At 40.0% G+C, this 21137-nt stretch overlaps 1 protein-coding gene across 1 annotated transcript in view; it reads left to right on the forward strand.

Moving 5' to 3' along the window:
• Positions 1-5102: 5102 nt before the first annotated feature.
• Positions 5103-21137, forward strand: part of WNK3 (WNK lysine deficient protein kinase 3) — a 185234-nt gene continuing 169199 nt past the window's right edge. The window contains exon 1 of the mRNA XM_067722538.1: positions 5103-5392. The gene's annotated coding sequence lies outside the window, so the exon portion shown is untranslated. The remainder of the gene's footprint in view (positions 5393-21137) is intronic.

The following is a 21137-nucleotide window of genomic DNA, read 5'->3' on the forward strand; positions in this document are numbered from 1 at the left end:
TTTGGTAAATTTAAGAAAATTGAAATTGTATCACGTATCTTTTCCAACCACAATGCTATGAGACTAGATATCAATTACAGGAAAAAATCTGTAAAAAATACAGACACATGGAGGCTGAACAATGCACTATTGAACAACCAAGAGATCACTGAAGAAATCAAAGAGGAAATAAAAAAATACCTAGAAACAAATGACAATGAAAACACGATGATCCAAAACCTATGGGATGCAGCACAATGAGTTCTATGACGGAAGTTTATAGCAATACAATCATACCTCAAGAAACATCTCAAATAAACAACCTAACCTTACACCTAAAGCAAGTAGAGAAAGAAGAAGAAGGACAACAAAAAAACCCAAAAGTTAGCAGAAGGAAAGAAATCATAAAGATCAGATCAGAAATAAATGAAAAGAAATGAAGGAAACAATAGCAAAGATCAATAAAACTAAAAGCTGGTTCTTTGAGAAGATAAAGAAAACTGATAAACCATTAGCCAGACGCATCAAGAAAAAAAGGGAGAAGACTGAAATCAATACAATTAGAAATGAAAAAGGAGAAGTAACAACTGACATTTCAGAAATACAAAGGATCATTAGACATTACTACAAGCAACTATATGCTGATAAAATGGATAACCCAGAAGAAATGGACAAATTCTTAGAAAAGCACAACCTTCTGAGACTGAACCAGGAAGAAATAGAAAATATAAACAGACTGATCACAAGCACTGAAATTGAGACTGTGATTAAAAATCCTCCAACAAACGAAAGCCCAGGATCAGATGGCTTCACAGGCAAATTCTATCAAAAATTTAGAGAAGAGCTAACACTTACCCTTCTCAAACTCTTCGAAAATATAGCAGAGGGTGGAACACTCCCAAACTCATTCTACGAGACCACCATCACCCTGATACCAAAACCAAACAAAGATGTCACAAAGAAAGAAAACTACAGGCCAATATCACTGATGAACATAGATGCAAAAATTCTGAAGAAAATACTAGCAAACAGAATCCAACAGCACATTAAAAGGATCATACACCATGATCAAGTGGGATTTATCACAGGAATGCAAGGATTCTTGAATATACACAAATCAATCAATGTGATACACCATACTAACAAACTGAAGGAGAAAAACTATATGATCATCTCAGTAGATGCAGGAAAAGCTTTTGACAAAACGTAACACCCATTTATGACAAAAACCCTCCAGAAAGCAGGCATAGCAGGAACTTACCTCAACAAAATAAGGCCATGAATGACAAACCCACAGTCAACATTGGTCTTAATGGTGAAAAACTGAAACCATTTCCTCTAAGATTAGGAGCAAAACAAGGTTGTCCACTCTCACCACTATTATTCAACATAGATTTGGAAGTTTTAGCCACAGAAATCAGAGAAGAAAAAGAAATAAAAGGAATTCAAATTGGAAAAGAAGAAGTAAAGCTGTTACTGTTTGCAGACGATGTGATAATATACATAGAGAATCCTAAAGATGCTACCAGAAAACTACTAGAGCTAATCAATGAATTTGGTAAAGTTGTAGGATACAAAATGAATGCACAGAAATCTCTTGCATTACTATACACTAAAATTGAAAAATATCAAAGGGAAATTAAGAAAACACTCCCATTTACCATTGCAACAAAAAGAATAAAATACCTAGGAATAAACCGACCTAAGGAGAAAAAAGACCTGTATGCAGAAAACTATAAGACACTGATGAAAGAAATTAAAGATGATACAAACAGATGGTGAGATATACCATGTTCTTGGATTGGAAGAATCAACATTGTGTAAATGTCTATACTACCCAAAGCAATCTACAGATTCATTGCAATTCCTATCAAACTACCAATGGCATTTTTACAGAAGCAGAACAAAAAATTTCACAATTTGGATGGAAACACAGAAGATCCCAAATAGCCAAAGCAATCTTGAGAAAGAAAAACGGAGCTGGAGCAATCAGGCTCCCAGACTTCAGACTGTACTACAAAGCTACAGTAATCAAGACAGTACGGTACTGGCACAAAAACAGAAATATAGGTCAATAGAACAGGATAGAAAGCCCAGAGATAAACCCACACACATATGGTCACCTTATTTTTTGATAAAGGAGGCAAGAATATACAATGGAGAAAAGACAGCCTCTTCAATAATTGGTGCTGGGACAACTGGACAGCTACATGTAAAAGAATGGACAGCTATATGTAAAAGAATGAAATTAGAACACTCCCTAACACCATACACAAAAAAACTCAAAATGGATTAAAGACCTAAATGTAAGGCCAGAAACTATAAAACTCTCAGAGGAAAACATAGGCAGAACATTCTATGACATAAATCACAGCAAGATCCTTCTGACCCACCTCCTAGAGAAATGGAAATAAAAACAAATATAAACAAATGGGACCTAATGAAACTTAAAAGCTTTTGCACAGCAAAGGAAAACATAAACAAGACGAAAAGACAACCCTCAGAATGGGAGAAAATATTTGCAAATGAAGCAACTGACAAAGAATTAATCTCCAAAATTTACAAGCAGCTCATGCAGCTCAATTTCCAAAAAAGAAAGAACCCAATCCAAAAATGGGCAGAAGACCTAAATAGAGATTTCTCCAAAGAAGACATACAGATTGCCAACAAACACATGAAAGAATGCTCAACATAACTAACCATTAGAGAAATGCAAATCAAAACTACAATGAGATATCATCTCACACCAGTCAGAATGGCCATCATCAAAAAATCTACAAACAATAAATGCTGGAGAGGGTGTGGAGAAAAGGTAACCCTTTTGCACTGCTGGTGGGAATGTAAATTGATACAGCCACTATGGAGAACACTATGGAGGTACCTTAAAAAACTAAAAATAGAACTACCATACGACCCAGCAATCCCACTACTGGGCATATACCCTGAGAAAACCGTAATTCAACAAGAGTCATATACCACAATGTTCATTGCAGCTCTATTTACAACAGCCAGGACATGGAAGCAACCTAAGTGTCCATCGACAGATGAATGGATAGAGAAGATGTGGCACATATATACAATGGAATATTACTCAGCGATAAAAAGAAACGAAATTGAGTTATTTGTAGTGAGGTGGATGGACCTAGAGTCTGTCATACAGAGTGAAGTTAAGTCAGAAAGAGAAAAAGAAATACCGTATGCTAACACATATATATGGAATCTAAAAAGAAAAAAATGGTTCTGAAGAACCTAGGGGCAGGACAGGAATAAAGACGCAGACGTAGAGAATGGACTTGAAGACATGGGGAGGGGGAAGCGTAAGCTGGGAGGAAGTGAGATACTCGCATGGACTTATATACACTACCAAACGTAAAATAGCTTGCTAGTGGGAAGCAGCTGCATAGCACAAGATCAGCTCAGTGCTTTGTGACCACCTAGATGGGTGGGATAGGGTGGGTAGGAGGGAGACGCAAGAGGGAGGAGATATGGGGATATATGTATATGTATAGCTGACTCAGTTTGTTATAAAGGAGAAACTAACACACCATTGTAAAGCAATTATACTCCCATAAAGATGTTTAAAAAAAAAGAAAATGGTGGAGAGAGGAGAGATTAATATAGCTCAGTGATAGGGCCCTGAGGCTGGGCATTTGAAAACATTAGCCTGGCATTTTCCATTTAGCCTCCTACCCTCAAGGCATCCTGCTGTGGCTTGAGGGGCAATCCCGCCCTTTAGGAGCTTTTGTTCAGGGTCTCTGACACCAGATGCAACCTGAGGGATTTAAAAGTTCATGGGCTCTGGAGTGAACACACCTGGGTTCAAGTTCTGACTCCTCCAAACATAGTTGTGTGAACTTGTCCATTTTCCCCTCCTGAGCCTCAGTTTCCTCCTCTGTGGAGCCAGGATCGCTCTTGGGAGAATGACAGAAAGGACTCTGTACTGCACCTGACAGTGCAGGAAGCAGTTCTTAAATAAAGCCACTGCGCAGAGGTTAACATGTAGTGAAAGCTCGAAGAAGTTAGCAGTCACTACCAACTAGAGAATCTGGGAAGTGGACTTTAGGTGACGGTTAAAGGTAGCTTCAGGGGGAGGTGGCCTTTCCGCATGCGCGAAGTCTTGGAGCCCGGCGGAGCTGCGAGGGGGCGTGGCCAGGTTTTTGAGGGGTTGCTATGGTATCGAGGGGCCAGGGGAGGTTAACATAACCCTTAGAACATTATTCCCTCCCCCACCCGCCACCGCCTGGGCCGAGGGCCATTGTTCCTCGCAAAATGGCGTCAGTAATCCCCCTCTCGGACGGAGGCCTAAGTAAGGTTGAGGTGGGAGTGGGTCTGGAGGTGGGAACAAAAACTACAATTCCCAGGGTACACCGCACCCGCCCGCGAGGCGCAGGGCACGTGCCCAGGCCTAGCGGTTACATGCCGTCAAAAATCCGTTTCATAGCTTTCCTTTCCCATCCCCGCTTTCGTCGTTGCCCAGCCCCCGCGCGCGCGCACTGCGGTCCTGGGGGGGTAGGGGGGACATGCCATGGTCGTTGCCCTCGCAACGTAATCGGGAGACAGGTATTTGTAAATCTGTGCTTCGACTTCTAATCCCGAAGCCGGCAGGTATGGGTCTCGCGAGAGAAGCCGAGAGTTGGAAAAATGGAGTTAGGGGTGGTGGTTGAAAAGGTGCTGGGGGTACCACATCACGGTAGAGCGACCGCATTTAGCATCTTGTGGAGAACTGAGTGGGCGGTGGGTAGCTAAGAACAAGTGTGTGCTTGGACTCTTTTTTTGGAGGGGAAGAGGGTAACGCAGCCGTGGAGAGAGAGCTTTTGAACACACAGGAGGTGTCACGCGTGGCTCCTTACAGATTTTCTTTTCGGAAGGGAGAGAATCCTTTCTCTCGACGCGCATCCCTCTCTCCCGCTGCGCTGAGGAGGGCGGGGGAAGAGTGCGCACGCTCTAGTTGGCTAGCCACTCGGCACCTCGCAGCGATAGGGGCTGTTCGGAGTTGGGGCTGCTCAGTCGGCTTTCCCCGCCCCTCCCCCCTCCTTTCCTCCCCTCCCTTCCCCGCCCCGCTCCGTCCCCCTCTCCTCTCCATCTGAATTCCCTGACTGGTGTACGCGTGCGCCTGCCCAGCTCTCGGGCGAGCGCGAGCTTGCGATCGTACCCCACTCCCCTAACCCCGCCCGCTCTTTACCTACCGGCCGTAGCTGGCCGGGTGGGCTCGCGCGGAGACGCTCGCGCGCGCACGCGCACACGACGCGGAGCGGAGCGCGAGACATCGAGGAGGGGAGTAAGCGGCATCAGAGGAGGCGGTTTGTGTATCTGTGTGTTCTACGGTGTAGCTAGCCGAGGGGCGAGCGGAGGCTTGAAGAAGGGCGAGGGAGAACCGAAAAGAGAGTCACCCTCCGCGAGAGCCTCTAATCTGGTGAGGGTCCCGGGCCGGCCGGGAAGCTGGGAGTGAGGGAGGAGGCCGGGGGGCGTGTCTGGGATTGGGTTGAGAGATGAATGGGCCGGGGATGAATGGAGGGAGGCAGCGGCGGCCAAGAGTCTGTTCAGAGTAAGCGCCCTAGTGGGGGCGGCTTGACCGAGGCAGGGTGATTGCCGTCACTAAGACGTGTGGGACGAGGCCGGGCTCGGGTCTTCAGGGTTGTCGGAGCTGCTTTCGGTGTGAGCCAACAGGCAGAGAGGAAAATCAGAGGGGGAAAGTGGGGAAGGGCAGGTTTAAGGTTGAGGTACGTTTTTTGTCTTTTTCGTTGGGGGGGGGGGTGGCAACTTTGGGAGTTCATGGGAGACTAGGGGACAGAGAAGGTGAGGCGGTTACATGAGGGGGCCGGGTGACGTTTGACAAAGGACTGAGTGGTCATTTAAGTGAGGTTGAGGCTACTGAAAGGGAAGATCGCTTCGGGTTTTCGAAGTTGAGTTTCAGTATATAATGGGGTGAGGGAAAGTGGATTTAATTTAGAGATTCAGTTGATGTGTGAAGGTCGATAGGACTGTATCTTGTGAGGGATACTGCTACCTGGTTGTGTAAATGGGTTAGGTTCAAGGAGATTGAGAGGTATTATTTGGGAACGGTGTGTTTTGTGACTGACAGGTTGGGGATGGGGAGGAGATGGTATGATGGGGTTAGGATAAAAGTGGTGAGGTGGCTTCACTGTACTGAAAGAGGTTTTGTTTGACTAGTTAAGAATGGTGAAACATTTATGTAGTGGGGTGTAGGTGGAAATCCTGCACGTGTGTATCTCCCTATCTTGCGAGTTGGTAGATCTTGTTAAAATGAAATTGAACCCTCAAAACAGATGCAAGTGGTATGGCTATTCCTTCTTAAGAGTTACTGTGGACTGAAGCAACTGTATGATAATAGCGTTTAAGTTGTGAAAATCTTCTGTGTGGTGGTGATTGCATTCAATTTTGAGAGGCATTGTTACCTGTTTTTCATCTATAGTAAGTTGTAATACCAAGAGAACTTTTAAAGTGGTCTCTGTATATGACACAGAGCAGCAGGTGTTTTCTAGACAGTCTCTATCCTTTGAATTGATGAATTTAAAAATTGTCAACAGTCCAAAGGAAAGATACCTTGCATTAAAGGATAACTAAAATGCTGATTTTGAATGCTAAAATAATTCTACATGATTTTTTTCGTTAATCTGAATTTATCTTGTTTGAAAATTGACACTTGCTTTTTGGTGTGAGTTTAAATTACAGCAGATTACTTGGACGTGCTGTTCTCTAAATTCATATCTTCTGTTAAGGATGCCTTGTGATGGTCTCATTCTTTTCTGGGTCAAGAGTAATAGTTTATGGATTTTTAACTTTTCATGGTTACTTTTTACAAACTTTACTGACATATATTCATTGATCTTGGAAATGTTGCAAATTTGAGAACATTCCCATGCCCTTTTTCTTTTATTCTGCTTTGATGTTGGAAAGAGTGTAATCCTTGTTTTGGCTACCCAGAGTTTAAATATAAAAGTTAATACAATGTTCATATTCTCTTAGATTAAATGAATACTTAGTGTATTAAGCAGTAGAGTAGAAGTATAAAAGCACCATGAAACCCTGGAAATGTTGCATCAATTCTGGCAGGCAAACTCGTCTCCCAGTTTCTAACTAGATGTTCCTGGAGTGGAAGAACATTCAAGTATTGAGGCAAGAAAGTGTAGGCATGGTATATTTGGGGAGTGGAATGAGATAAGTCTGGAATCTTAGATTGAGGCTGGGATGAAGGACTACCCTGCAGAGTTAGGAGCCCTTGACTATTTACCAAGGAGGGAATAGCATAAGCAGATTTGTGGTGTTCGTCTCTCTTGCTTCTGATCTCTCCCCCTCCCTTTGAATTTGAATTCATTCTTTTTATACTAACCTCTGTCATTAGCTATTCCTGAAAGCCTTTCCTGCTCCCCCTTTTTTCCTTTTCCCAGCATCCTCCACCAGGCTAGGTTAGGTGCCCCTCTTTAGTGGTCCTATCACACCTTGTACATATTTTTATTACTGTACTTCTTTTGGGAAGCAGGCAGGAAAGTTATTTTCCTTTTTATACCTGAGAGAGAAAATAAAGCTCAGAAAAATAAGACTTGCCCTAGTAAGTAAGTGGTCGACCCTGGAGTTCTGACTTCTAGACCAATGTTGATCCCCACCCATATCACAAGTCTACATTTGTTGATGTAATTATTCTGTAGTGTTTTAGGAGTTAAATTTCTGTAATGTGGACTTTAACTTTCTTCCCTAGGGGAATTTCTTTTCATTAACCTGTCCATCACTTAGCCAGGAAATGATAAAGCCAATGGTTGCACAGAACCAGAGTAGTCAGAAGTAAAGATGAGAACTGTTTTATTGCTATCACATTTCTAGTCAGATAAATAACTTAAAAATAATTAACGGAGGGCCTACATTTTTGTGTATATGTGTGTGTGTGTGGGGGGGGGGTTGTGTGCAAGAAAAAACTCTTCCTTTCTCTGTCTCCCATCTAAGTATAAGTAGACCAGCTCTATTTGCAGGTATACCTGATTATGTCTCTTGGCTAAAAGCCAGAATACTTTCAGAGGGGTGGGTCTTTTCCATTTTTGTTTGAGATCATAAAATTTATGGCACTGTTAGGACATATTTGATAGCTGTAAAGGACATCTATTATAAAGGCATTCATACAGAAATTCCCAAAGCTTCAAAAGTAGAATTTGATGCCAGTTTTAATTGTTTTGGTAGAACTTGTCATGAGATATCTGGTTTGGAAAATGTTGAGATTAACTTACTGCAAAAGTGAGCCTTTAATGCCCCTTTCTTCAAGGAATATATTATTTTTTTCATGAACTTTTTAAAAATTAGAAATGAAGAAATTGTTTTCTGTGTTTTAACCTTGTAACTTTTTATTGTGATAAAATTCACATAACATAAAATTTACCATTTTAGAGTGTATAATTCAGTAGCATTAAGTACCTTCATGATGTTGCACATCTAGTTCCAAAACATTTTCATCACCCCAAAAGGAAACCCTGTACCCATTAAGCAGTCACTCCCCATTCTTCTTTTCCCTCAGCTCCTGGCAACCACTGATCTCCTGTCTCTATTGATTTGTCTATTCTGGATATTTCATATAAAAGGAATCATATAGTACATGGTCTTTTGTGTCTGGCTTCTTTTACTTTACATGTTTTTGAGGTTCATTCCCACTGTGGCATGTATCAGTATGTCATTCCTTTTTATGGTTGAATAATATTCCATTGTACGGATATACTGCATTTTGTTTATCTATTCAAAATGGACATTTGGGATCTTTCCACCTTTTGGCTTTTGTGAACAATGATGGTATGAATATTTGTGTACAAGTTTTTGTTTGAACACCTGTTTTCAATTCTTTTGGGTATGTACTGGGTTATATGGTAATTCTGTGTTTAACTTGTTGAGGAACCAACCACCAAATTGTTTTCCACAGTGGCTGCACCATTTTACATCCCCAGTGTATAAGGGTTCCAATTTTTTCACATCTTTCCCAACGTTTGTTACTTTGGGGGTTTTTGTTTTTTTGTGTGTGTTTTATGGCCATCTAGTAGTGTGAAGTGATATCTCATTGTGGTTTTGATTCCCATTTCACATCTTTTTTTTGCGGTACGCGGGCCTCTCACTGTTGTGGCCTCTCCCGTTGTGGAGCACAGGCTCCGGATGCGCAGGCTCAGCAGCCATGGCTCACGGGCCTAGCCGCTCCGTGGCATGTGGGATCTTCCCGGACTGGGGCACGAACCCGTGTCCCCTGCATCGGCAGGCGGACTCCCAACCACTGTGCCACCAGGGAAGCCCCCATTTCACATCTTTTCATGTGCTCTTGGCTATTTGAATTTCTTCTTTGGAGAAATATCTATGTAAGTCCTTTGCCCATTTTTAAATTCGGTTGTCTATCTTTTTATTGTTGAGTTGTAGGAGTTTTAAAAAATTAATTATTTATTTTTGGCCGTGTTGTGTCTTCTTTGCTGCGCTCAGGCTTTCTCTATTTGCAGCGAGCGGGGGCTACTCTTCCTTGTGGTGCGTGGGCTTCTCATTGTCGTGGCTTCTCTTGTTGCGGAGCATGGGCTCTAGGTGCCCAGGCTTCAGTAGTTGTGGCTCGTGGGCTCTAGAGTGCAGGCTCAGTCCAGTGGTTAAGACTCTGTGCTCTCAATGCAGGAGGCACGAGTTTGATCCCTGTTCGGGGAACTAAGATCCTGCATGCCACACAATGCGGCCAAAAAACAAAACAAAACAAAAAATTTCATGTATAACATACAGTTATGTAAGTATTAATTATTTTGTCATGTTATACATTATATCCCTAGTACTTATTTGTCTTATAACTGGAAATTTGTACCTTTTGACTACCTTCATCTAATTCCCCATCCCCCTACCCCCACCTCTGGTAGCCACAAATCGGATCTCTTTTTCTATGTTTGTTTGTTTGTTTTTGAAGTATTATTGACCTATGGCACTATGTTAATTCCTGGTTCATAACATAGTGATTCAATATTTCTGTACATTTCAAAGTGATCACCATGGTAAGTCTAGTTATCATCTGTCACTATGCAAAGATATTACATAATTATTGACTGTATTCCCCACACTGTATATTTCATACCTGTGACTCATTTACTTTGTAACTGGGAGTTTATACCTCTTAATCTTTCTCACTTATTTCTCTCCTCCCCACAACCTCCTCCCCTCTGGCAACCACCTCGTTGTTTTGTGTATTCGTGACTCTGTTTCTGTTTAGTTGTGTTTGTTCATTTGTTTTGCTTTTTAGATTCCAAATATAAGTGAAATCACACAGTATTTGTCCTTTTCTGTCTGACTTATTTCACTTATTATAATACCCTCTGGGTCCATCCATGTTGTTGAAATGGCAAGATTTCAGTATTTTTATGGCTGAGTAATATTCTGTTGTGTATATATATACCACATCTTCTTTACCCATTCATCTGTTGATGGGCAGTTAGGTTGCTTCCATATCTTGGCTATTGTATATAATGCTGCCATGAATATAGTCATGCACATAACTTTGAGAATTAGTGTTTTTGTTTTTTTCAGATAAATACCCGGAAGTGGAATTGCTGGATCGTATGGTAGTTCTATTTTTAATTTTATGAGGAATCTCCATACTGTTTTCCATAGAGGCTATACCAGTTTACATTTCTACCAACAGTGCATGAGGGTTCCCTTTTCTCCACATCCTCACCAACACTTGTTATATTTTTGATAATAGCCATTCTGACAGGTGTGAGGTGATATCTCATTATGGTTTTGATTTGTATTTCCCTGATGATTAGTGATGTTGAGCATCTTTTCGTGTGCCAGTTGGCCATCTGTATGTCTCTTTTTACTTTCTTTTTTAAAAAAAATATTTATTTATTTATTTATTTATTTATGGCTGTGTTGGGTCTTCGTTTCTGTGCGTGGGCTTTCTCTAGTTGTGGCGAGTGGGGGCCACTCTTCATCGCGGTGCGCGGGCCTCTTACTGTCGCGGCCTCTCTTGTTGCGGAGCACAAGCTCCAGATGCACAGGCTCAGTAGTTGTGGCTCATGGGCCTAGTTGCTCCATGGCATGTGGGATCTTCCCAGACCAGGGCTCGAACCCGTGTCCCCTGCACTGGCAGGCAGATTCTCAACCACTGTGCCACCAGGGAAGCCCTCGTTTTAGTTTCTTGATAGTGTTTTTTGGTGCACAAAAGTTTTAAAATTTGATGAACTCCAATTTATCTTTTTCTTTTGTTGCTTGTGTTTTTGGTATTATATTTAAGAAACCACTGCCAAATCCAAGATCATGAAGATTTATATTTTCTTTGAAGAATTTTATAGTTTTGGCTTTAGTATTTAAGTCTTTGATCCATTTTGAGTTAATTTTTGTATCTGGTACAAGGTAAGGGTGCAGCTTCATTCTTTTGCATGTAGTTTAACTTGAAGATTTTTAAACTATAAAATAGATAATAAATAATACTATACATGTATGTTAGTTAAGTAAAGCTATTTGTGGCGATATCTAATCACTCTTCGGGTAGTTGTGGGGAAGAAATGTTTCTAAATGCATTTTTGAAGGCCTTATATTTGAAGTGTGGTGATTCTAAAACTCTTTATGAGTCAATGAAACTTTTATGATCGGGAAACTTCAATATGGCAAGCTAGATAATCCTTATGCTAAAGTTACATAAGTGATTTTTTTTTTTTTTTTTTTGGCCGTGCCTCACGGCTTGTGGGATCTTAGTTCCCTGACCAGGGATTGAACCTGTGCACTCGCCAGTGAAAGCACAGAGTCCTAACCACTGGACTGCCCCATAAGTGATTTTTTTTTGTAAAGTGATCTTTACTTTTTTGTAAAGTGATTTTTTTTGTAAAGAATATTGTTTGTGTAGGGTGAAATCTTTGCTTAAACCTAGGGAAAAAGGCAGATTTAGCCTATAATTACCATAAATTTATATTAGATTTATGCTAAAAGTAATTCATATGTATGTGTTATATAGTTTATTATTGTGAGCCAACTTCTTGATGAAAACATGTAACAGTCAGTACTTTGTGGAGACTTTTTACTTGTAACTTGGGCTATAATCACCATATATTATTCTGTTTATTTAGGGATAATGTAAGATTATTTCAGTTTGTTTTCTTGTAGAAATGAGAATTAAAATTTAGCACAGCACAATTGGTTGTTAAATCTCAGCCTCTAGTTAAACATAATTAAAATAGGGACAATTATTTGAAATTAAAAAAAAATTAGGGGATGTGTTTTAATACAAGAATGGAAAATCTGCTTGATCAGCCTTAAGACCTATAAGGTGCTAGTTCATCTCTGATTATATCCACTGCTGCCCAGAGAATAAGTTTTGTCCTGCTGGGCTACTGTGGTATTTCCATTGAATTTGCCTTTGAAGGTGTCTTTATGGCAAGAGAAAAAACTCTTGTTGAAGATCCGTGGTTTATTTCCGAAGGAACCTTTCAAATACACTGATAACTTACTCTGAATCTGTGAATTATAAGTATAACTTATCCAGTGTATATGTAGGTTCTACTGTTCATTCAACAAATATTTATTGTGTTCTTCCAGTTTGCCAGGGTTGATGTATTGGGAATAGATGAAAAGGAAGCAAAGCCGACAATGACCCTGCCATCTTTGAGCTTACATTACAGTGGAGGACGACAGACAGTCAACAAATATTTCAGAAAATAAATGCTAAGAAGAAAAATTTTTTTTTTCTTTTTTGCGGTACGCGGGCCTCTCACTGTTGTGGCCTCTCCCGTTGCGGACCACAGGCTCCAGACGCGCAGGCTCAGCGGCCATGGCTCACGGGCCCAGCCGCTCCGCGGCATGTGGGATCTTCCCAGACCGGGGCATGAACCCGCGTCCCCTGCATCGGCAGGCGGACTCTTAACCACTGCGCCACCAGGGAAGCCCCAAGAAGAAAAATTTTTAAAGGGTGCTGGGATGTTAGGGAGGAGCCTCTTTGGCTCATGTGGTTAGTTTGGAAACCTTCTTTGAGGAGGTGACTGAACAGAGATCCAGATGTTAAGAGTATCCCTTCTGGGGCTTCCCTGGTGGCACAGTGGTTGAGAGTCCACCTGCCGATGCAGGGGACGCGGGTTCGTGCCCCGGTCCGGGAAGATCCCACATGCCGTGGAGCAGCTGGGCCAGTGAGCCATGGCCGCTGAGCCTGCGCGTCCTGAGCCTGTGCTCCGCAGCGGGAGGGGCCACAACAGTGAGAGGACCGCGTACCGAAAAAAAAAAAAAAAAAGTATCCCTTCTGTTATTATTTGTTAAATTGTTAATTTATCCTGTCTAAAATAACACTTTAGTTTCTTACTATTTAGAATATGAGTTACTGCTTTTTGTTTCTAAGGAAAACAACAACAGGTACATTCCTTATGAGAAGAGACAGTGTTCCCAAGTGGAAATGTCCCTGGAGTAGGAGTCAGCCTGGGTTCTGGTCTTGCCTTAGTATAATCTTATGCAAGTCTATATATTTTCTTATTTGTTACTAAACAAAACAAAAGCACTACCTATTTAGCAGGGTTTCTTTGCTAATAAATGAGAAAATATACTTTATAAATTATACAGCTACATATGAAATGCAGTGTATCCTATTAATCTATTTTTGGCGTCAACGTTTCTCAATTGAGACATGTTTTCCCACCAATGTAAAGCATTTATGTCTCTCCCCATGTGGTAAATTTTAGCACCAAATGTCTAAACTCATTGGTTAGTCAGAAGGGGTTGGGTTCTTAGAAAGTGGTAGTGTGGTAGAAAGTATGTTGGATTCGGAGCTGGAAAACTGGGCTTCCAGAATTCTCCCCTTTACTTACTAGCTCTGTGATGGGCAAGACACTAAACTTCTCTGAGCCTTCTTAATTTTCAGGCAAATACCAAGTAGCTCTCAGCGTTGTTGTTAGGAGTAACTGAGTTAAATAGATGAAGTTCTTTTGAAAACTATAAAGAAAGGTTTGATAGACTTTCTCCGTAAAGGACCAGATAGTAAATACAGTGCTTTAGGTTTTGTGGGCCATGGAGTCTCTGTTGCCACAACTCAGCTCTGCTGTGTAGCAGTCATAGGCAATATGTAAATGAATGAGCATGGCTGTGTTCCAATAACACTATTTATGAACACTGAAATAATGAATTTTGAGTAATTTTCATGTGTCATGAATACTATTCTTCTTTTGATTTTTTTTCAACCATTTAAAAATGTAAAAATCTTTCTCAATTCACCTGCTGCACAAAAACAGGCTGGGAGGTGAGGTAGGTTTGGCCTGAGGGCTGTATGTAGTTTGGCTACCACTGTTGTAAAGGGTTAGGCAGAGTAAAGTGTTAATTAGGGATTCCAGGGTAGGTGATTGGTAGATAGAAATTGTTTAATTTTTTTTTTTTTTTTTTTTTGCGGTACGTGGGCCTCTCACTGCTGTGGCCTCTCCCGTTGCAGAGCACAGGCTCTGGACGCGCAGGCTCAGCGGCCATGGCTCACAGGCCCAGCCGCTCGGCGGCATGTGGGATCTTCCCAGACCTGGGCACGAACCCGTGTCCCCTGCATCGGCAGGCGGACTCTCAACCACTGCGCCACCAGGGAAGCCCGAAATTGTTTAATTTTGATGATGAAAGAAGATGAAGATGATTTCAATTCTTTTTCTAATATGATCCAGAAATTTTTTCACATAAAATGGGCACCTCTAATGTGATGTGGTTGTGCAGTGTATGTAGCTATGCAATTCAGGATTGTGTATAGTGTGTGCATGTGGCTCCAAGTCATATGTGACCCTGTATTATGAGTAGTTAAGAGTGGACTTGGGAGTCAGTTGCCTGGGTTGAATTTTGTCCTTGGTTTTTACTAGCTGTGTAATCTTAGGGAAGTTTAACTTAATTTTTTGAGCCTAGTTTCCTCATTTGTAAAATGGGAATAATTTTACCTCAAGATTCTTATGATTACATGAGAAAATGCATGGAAGGGCTTACAGTGCTTAGCACAAAGCACTCAATAAGTGTTAAGTGATAATATTCATTTGGATATAAGTTGTACATACCTTATTTGTTTTATCCTTCCTTCAGTTATTTTAAGAAATTATAATATCTTTAACTGGTTCTTGGTACAGGTTGTTGATGGACAATTCTTCTTTAACGAATTAAAATAATATAGAGGTAGATTAAAACCAAGTCCCCCTTTACCCAATTTCCTGCCCTCCCAGTGGGTAATCATTGTTAAGAGTTGACTGTGAACTTGTACAGTCCTTTTTCTCTGTATTTACATGCATATGCATGTGCATATACAAATAAAAAATGTGTATTTTATGACTTACTTTTTTTCCCAAAGAATATGTTGTAAGGCTCTCTCTTTTTTTTAAGAAATTGGTTCAAAGTATTTTTTTAATTAATTTATTTTATTTATTTATTTTTGGCTGCGTTGGGTCTTCGTTGCTGCACGTGGGCTTTCTAGATGTGGTGAGTGGGGGCTACTCTTTGTTGTGGTGCGCAGGCTTCACTTGTTGCAGAGCATGGGCTCTAGGCGCATGGGCTTCAGTAGTTGTGGCTTGCAGGCTCTAGAGCGCAGACTCAGTTGTGGTGCACAGGCTTAGTTGCTCTGTGGCATGTGGGATCTTCCTGGACCAGGACTCAAACCCGTGTCCCCTGCATTCAGGCAGATTCTTAACCACTGTGCCACCAGGGAAGCCCTTAAGGCTCTTTTAGTGTCAGTTTTATATGTTCACTTTATCCTTTTTAATGGATACATAGTATTTCATACTACGTGCTTCTTTAACCACCAGGATCAGTTTAGAGCATATCCTTCCAGTCTTTTTTATATGCATTTACACATATATGAGTACATTTAGAAACATAAAGTTTTGTCTTTTATATATGTATTTATATATAATATTTAATATATAAATGACATATAGGTATGATGTATGTGTTGTACTACAACTCACTTTTCTCAATAGTATATATGTGTGGGAGATTTTTATACATCAGTGTATAACCACCTCTCAGTTTTTAAACAGATGCATATTATTATGTAGTACAGATGCACCACTTTTTATTTTACCATTCTCTTATAGATGAATATGTAAGTTCTTTTCAGTTTTTTTGCTGTTGCAAACAATAAAAAATCCTTCAGTAAAAAATCCTTGTACATACGTATTTGTACACATACAGGAATATTTCTCAGGTAGATACTAAGAAGTGGAATTGCTGGATGACAGGTATGTACTAGATATTTGGAATTTGCCATATAAAGAGGCTATTCCAGTTTATCAGCCAACAGTGCATGGAGTACTGAATTTCTCACACTCAAAATGTGATATTAACAGATATATAATTTTCGCTCATCTGATAGACAAAAAATGATATTGAATTATTTGAATTTGCATCTCCTTGCTTACTTGCTTACTCCTTGCTTACTTGCTCTTTATACATTCTGGATATTAATGCTTTGCTATACAAGTTGCAGATGTTTGCTCCCAGTCTGTTGCCTGTCTTTTAACCTTGTTCATGGTCAAATGTATTTTTTTTGTTGTTGTTGTTAATGGTCTTTGTATTTTATCTTTTTAAGGGAGCCTTTCTTCAGATTAGAAATATATTCTGCCATATTGTCTTTTCATAGTTATATAGTTTTGTTTTTTATGTTTAGCCCTTTTATCTACCTGGAATTTATTTTTGTGACTGATTTTAAGTAGGGCTTTAACTTTTTTCCCCCCAAATGGATAGCCAGTTATTCTGACACCATTTATTATGCTATCTGTTCCTCATAAATTTGAAATGCCATCTTTACCATGGACTGCATTGCCATACATACATGTGTCTCTTTCTCTACTGATTGTTCTCCATTATCCAGTTGTATATTTCTCTGATGAAACCACATTGTTTAACTTACTATAGCTATAAGTAATATTTGTTAAAGCAAACTCTCATTGTTCTTTTTCAAGATTTTCTTTGCTTTCCTTGTACTCTTTTCAAATCAGTTTGTCAGTTTGGGACAAAAACATCTCTTTGGGATTTTTATTGAACTTGCATTGACTTTGGAATAATCTCAGAGGGGGGTTTGTGAAGATCCTAATATTGGGTCTTTCTACCAAAGAAAGGTGTATTTTATGTACTTCAGTAAAATTTTAGTCTTCTTTATATAGGTGTTACATAGTTCTTTTTTTTTTTTTTTTGCGGTACGCGGGCCTCTCACTGTTGTGGCCTCTCCCGTTGCGGACCACAGGCTCCGGACGCGCAGGCTCAGCAGCCATGGCTCACGGGCCCAGCCGCTCCGCGGCATGTGGGATCTTCCCAGACCGGGGCACGAACCCATGTCCCCTGCATCGGCAGGTGGATTCTCAACCACTGCGCCACCAGGGAAGCCCTACATAATTCTTTTTGAGTTTATTCCTAGATGATTATTTTATAGCTCTGTTGCTCTTATGAGCAGGATACTATCTATATCTATATATCTATATCTATATAGTAATTGCAGTGACCTGCCCTCCTTCCAGAGCACCCAGCCCTTCCTGCCCCCTCCTGGTGCCACCTGCCCCTGGAACCCTTACCTTAGGATAGGTTTTTTTTTAAAAATTAATTCATTTATTTATTTAGGCTGCGCCGGGTCTTAGTTGTGGCACATGGGATCTTCATTGTTGTATGTGGGATCTTTTAGTTGCAGCATCTGGACTTCTTAGTTGTGGCATGCATGCGGGATCTAGTTCCCTGACCAGGTATCGAACCCAGGCCCCCTGCATTGGGAGTGCGGAGTCTTACCCACTGGACCATCAGGGAAGTCCCTGATAGTTGTTTTTTTAATTACATTTTCTAATTGATTATTGCTGATGTATAGCAAAGCTATTGATTTGTTTGTTGATATTGCATTTAGCCTTTCTGCTGAGCTCTCTCGTTACTTCCTATCATAGTTTATTTAGTTGAATTTGCTTGGATTTTCTAGGCAGGTAATCATATAATCTGCACGTTTTGAGTTCTGTCTCCTACTTTCCAATATTCGTATGTCTTATTTTATTTCCGTAAGTGGTAGCAATGATAATAGCAATTCTTGGCTTATTCCTGACTTTAATTATTGTTTATGTGAAAGATGCTTAATCTCACTCATGAGATAATTGCTAATTGAAACCACACCGTGATTCCTTTTTTAAACCTATCAGAGTGTTAAAAATCAAAATGTTTGATAACACCTTTTTTTTGTTGTCAAGGCTGTGGGGTAAAAGACACCTTGCACATTGCAGGTGGGAGTTTAAATTGGTACAATGCCTGTGGAAGGCAGTTTGGCAGCATTATATAAAGGTACACATGAATTATGTGTACTCTTATGGGTATATTAGTATACTTCATTAAAAGTTAAAAATGCAAATTTCATTTGACCCAGCAATCCCACTTCAGGGAATTTACATATATATATATATATATATATATATATATATATATATATATATATATACGTATATACACACAGACATACATATATGCAAAATGAAATATGCAGTTTTATCTGTCATAAGCAAATAATCAAATACTATTACTATATAGGTATTAAAAATAAGAATGAGGGAATCTCATGTACTGACAGGGAAAACAGTATATTAAATTATTGTGACTATAAAAAAAAGCTTGGTATATACTATGCTACTTTTCGTGTAGAGAGGTAGAAAAAGGACATATATTTATATTTGCTTATTTGCTGTAAGAAACTCTGGAGGGCTACACAGAATCTAATGAGTGGTTACTTGTGGGAGAGTGGGGGGGGGAACTGAATGGATAGGAAACAGATTGGGGAGTGAACCTGTCCATTATATACCTCTTTCTTTGATTTTTGAATCTTATGATTATATTTTAAAAATTAAATTAAAAATGGTTTCTTGAATTATTTCAGCTCTTCCAAGGACATTTTTTTCTTGTTCTTTCTGTGTTACGTTTTCTTCAAAATGGCTGTCTCCTGATTCTGTTCGTATTAAAGAATGACCTAGTAGAAGGGCTGACTGGGAGTTCTGTGTACCTAGGCAGGTTGTCAACTGGTTTTGGGGGGAGTGGGTGGGCAGCTGGCTTTTACACTTGGAGGGCCCAAATGCCAGAGTGCAGAGGGCTTTGTACTAGGGTGCCCTTATTCTTCCTAGTTTGTTGAATTTGGTATTCTATCTGCAGGAATTTCTTTATTTTGGGGGGAGAGTTCATCAACTGTGTCATAATTCAGACGTTCAGTTAACCCCTGTTTTTAGCCCTTTTCTCACTCTGGCTCTCTTTAGGATCAGTCTTCTTTGAGTGTGGAACCCCTCTGGGGTTTTGTCCTGCGAGTCAGCTCCCTCCCGGGTTGGAACCCTTTCTATTACATATTTCAGGTTGTAGCATTCCTTTGATTTGTGTTATCAGCTAGTTCTTTCCTGTTTGCTCTTTGTCAGAAATTGTTGAAATCTTGTATTTGCTATGCCATTTTCCATTCCTGTCTTTGACTTGTGATTTGTACTTCTATACTATTTTACCATCACTTTTTCAGGGTCTTGGAAAGTACAAGAGATATAGGTGTTCAGTTCACCTTCTTGAACTAGAAGGCGGCAGTGGTATATCTTAAGCTTGAATAAACTGTAGGGTCCTTGAGGACAAAGACTGACTTTTGCTCTTTTATCCCCAGACCCTGACACAGTGCTTGGCACTTGGTAAATGTTTATTGGTATGAATACACATGTATGAGAGAGAGAGAGAAGATTGTCAGTGGAAAATTTACTGTGTAATTCTGACTATTTAAATATGCATTCTTTCAATTGCTGTTTCCAAAAGTTGAAGAAATTATTGAGTCATTGACAAAGTACTGATTGTATGCTGGATTTCCCATGGATACAACCATGATAAGCTACAGGGGGAAACTTATCTTGAGCTTTTAACTCAAATGCTCCAAGATTATATATCAAATATATTGAAGGAGTACATATGGGACACAGATTTGTGAGATTTTCCCTGTAATTTCAATCTCTATAGAAGTGCTTTTGCAGTTGTCTTTATACATATTCCTAGGGCTTAAATCAATGTGTTATCATTTTATGAAGGAAATAATGGTCACACATGGGTTATGATACATAGCCGTTGAACTCAGTAAGAGACTTCAGGTTTGAGGCCTGATTTTTGTGGACTATTTTACTGAGCTATGTTTCTGCACTGCTGAGTATAGAAGAGATACCCTGGTCACTGAAGCATACCCCTTTAGCAATGCCACCATGGTTTCTTACTGGAAAACTTTGAAAGAATGTATTATATACTTTTCAACTTTACTAAATAGTCTCCTCCTGAAAAATCATTTAATGTTTTCTTGAGTATTATTGTATAGCGCTTTAGTATAGTGCTGCCCTTAGGGGTTATTAAGAGGTAGGAAATAAAAGCTTCCATTTATTGATTATTATATTGTGCCAGGCACTGTGCTAAGTACTTTACATGTATATTGCCATTTTATTTTCATATTATTCCTGTGAGATTTCACAAATGAAATAAAAAATGAATGAGGTTAGGTAATTTGCCACAAATCTCTGAGGAGTGAGAGGCAGAACCATGATTGATTCCAGGTTTCTCCCACTCCAAAGCCTGAGTTCTGATACTCTGTTTTATGGTCAAGAAGCTATTGGATCCATGATGAAAAGGCCCCAGATATACTATGCTTAGTGAAGTTCTTTGCCTGTTTTTTTTTTTCATTTTAACATCTTTATTGGAGTATAATTGCTTTACAATTGTATGTTAGTTTCAGCTTCACAACAAAATGAATCAGTTATATATATATACATATGTTCCCATATCTCTTCCCACTTGCGTCTCCCTCCCTCCCACCCTCCCTATCCTACCCCTCCAGGTGGTCACAAAGCACCGAGCTGATCTCCCTGTGCTATGCGGCTGCTTCCCACTAGCTATCTACCTTACGTTTCGTAGTGTATATATGTCCATGCCTCTCTCTCGCTTTGCCACAGTTTACCCTTCCCCCTCCCCATAGCCTCAAGTCCATTCTCTAGTAAGTCTGTGTCTTTATTCCTGTTTCACCCTTAGGTTTTTCATGACATTTTTTTTCTTAAATTCCATATATATGTGTTAGCATACGGTATTTGTCTCTCTCTTTCTGCCTTACTTCACTCTGTATGACAGACTCTAGGTCTATCCACCTCATTACAAATAGCTCAATTTCGTTTCTTTTTATGGCTAAGTAATATTCCATTGTATATATGTGT

The sequence above is a fragment of the Pseudorca crassidens genome, chromosome X (genome assembly GCF_039906515.1).
Source record: "Pseudorca crassidens isolate mPseCra1 chromosome X, mPseCra1.hap1, whole genome shotgun sequence".
NCBI lineage: Eukaryota > Metazoa > Chordata > Mammalia > Artiodactyla > Delphinidae > Pseudorca > Pseudorca crassidens.